This window comes from Bison bison, unplaced genomic scaffold, assembly GCF_000754665.1.
Source record: "Bison bison bison isolate TAMUID 2011002044 unplaced genomic scaffold, Bison_UMD1.0 scf7180017864080, whole genome shotgun sequence".
Classification (NCBI taxonomy): domain Eukaryota; kingdom Metazoa; phylum Chordata; class Mammalia; order Artiodactyla; family Bovidae; genus Bison; species Bison bison.
The window spans coordinates 5,051,295-5,053,326 of NW_011494652.1; the positions used below are offsets into that span (position 1 = coordinate 5,051,295).

The 2,032-nt window shown below is 53.9% G+C and overlaps 1 protein-coding gene across 1 annotated transcript in view; it reads right to left on the reverse strand.

The window, feature by feature from the left end:
- Window positions 1-2,032, reverse strand: part of LOC104986992 (alpha-actinin-3-like) — a 4,428-nt gene that overhangs the window by 977 nt on the left and 1,419 nt on the right. The gene's annotated exons all lie outside the window — the stretch shown is intronic.

The window sequence follows — 2,032 nt, forward strand, 5'->3', positions numbered from 1 at the left end:
AGACCATGAGGCTGCCGGAGCTTTGCAGGCCCTCGAGGAACAGCGGGACACTGAGGCGCAGCCTGACCTGGTTTCTGGAGGAGACTATCCGCCCTCTCCGGCCAGGGCGTGCTTCAGCCTCAGCCTCTGTCTGAGATGGGAGGGGTGATATATGCTGTGTGCCTTTGGGGGATGGCAGTGCTTTAGAGCCTGGTATACAAGTTTCTACAACCTCCCAAGGCCTCAGGCCCCCGATTCTGCCCTCAGCTGGCAGTCCTTGGTAGAATCCATACTCGGACTCCCACCCCAACTGAGCTACTGTGACCTGGGATGTGCCCCTCGCCCTCTCCTGGGCTCAGTCTCTCTGTACAATTACAGTTCAGAGTCAATGATGTCTCAGGTTCTTCCTCCCCTGATCTTGCAGGATCCTGGAATTCAAAGCATTTCCCCCTCCCATCCCCCCTCCAAAGCAGACACCCCAAGGAAGTTATTTGGAATTCTTTCCCTCAGGTGTATAAGTGGGTGCTGAGCACTGATTGATGCCACCCCGAGCACAGGAGAGTGCTGTTGGATTCTCTGTAGATCCTGGAGTCTCAGATGCTCTGGTCCAGACAGGGCAGGGCCAAAGGCAGGTCTGGGCGAGGCCTCCATAGTGATGGAAGCAGATTCCCTCAGAGGACAAACATGACTTTTAATGAGATTTGGTTCCTACCCTAAAGGAACTTACAGGCAATCAAAGAGTCCTGTGGGCCTGCGAAGTGCTAGGAGAGACTAGCATTGAGGAGCTTAGGGGAGGTGTTCTTCAAACCTCTTGGGGAAAGTGAGTAACAGATCAGAACTGTGATGGAAGAGCAGGAGTTACTCAGACAGGGAAGGACGGGCAAGGGCATTCCAGGCAGGGATAGCTGCAAGGGCTTGGTGGTGAGCAACAGTTGCTAGGATTGTAGGGCTACAGCTATCTGGGCACCGCTCTGGGGATGTTGGGGTATAAATGGTGAGAGGCGGGCCGGAGGGGCGGCAGAGGCCAGGTCATGCATGATCTTGAGTGTTAAGCCAGGGAGTGTGAACTTGATCCTGAGGGCAACAGGGAGGGAGAGGGGCAGAACTGTGTTTTAGAAAGTTCATTCTTGTTGCAGAGAATGGCTTGGCAGAGCAGAAGGGAGAAGTGAAGAGGTGGCGACTGAGACCGGGGTGAGGGAGGGTGTCAGTGAGTGGGACGGGTCAGGAGCGAGGGGGTGAGATGGAAACATTTGTCCTTGCTAGACTCTAAGCTCTCTGAAGCAGGGGCTTTATTTCATCCCCTGCTGAATTTCTGACACCTGACACAGTGCCTGGCACATACCAGGACCTCCCTAAGAAATATTAAACAACTGTTTTCAAATGAGGCTGAATAAAGAGGACTCTGGTGTCAGATGGGAGGAGACAGGAGTGCTCTAAGATATGGGGGAAAAGCAGGGATGGGGCGGGGCTAAATTTGAGCACAGAGATGTTCATTACATTATAATAAACACTGCTGGATGAGAAACAACTGGATTATCCAACTTCAGGGAACACTAATGAATTTACAGAGTGTCTACACGGGTGCAATCACTGAGTAAGTGGATAAAGTGGGTGGCTGTAAGTTGGGTTGGAAGGATGTTCCTGATACTTTGATGAAAGCGAGGTACAGACTAGCCTGTGTCTTATGAGGAGCCTGTGAGCCTGGATCTGGGAGAGTCCTGGGTGGATGGGGGTGGGGTGGGGAGAGGAGTTGCAGAGCAGGTGGCAGCGGGAGCCAGGGGCAGGGATGACATCACTGGGAGACTGCTGGACCCGAGGACCACAGCCCTGCTTGGAGACAGGTGCAGAAGGAGCCTGGGGGGAGGCGGATCACCCGGCGCACCCTAGCCGAGTCAGCTGAGCCTTCCAGCCCCTGGGGTCACCTCCTGTCATCTAACTCAGAGGAAGTGCTCTGATTCTAAATCCAGGATTCTCTAAATCCTGCAAATTCCACCAAGCACCCCTGTTCCCCGCCCTTTCCTGCGGTCACACACCGTTGGCAAGTGATGAGTCT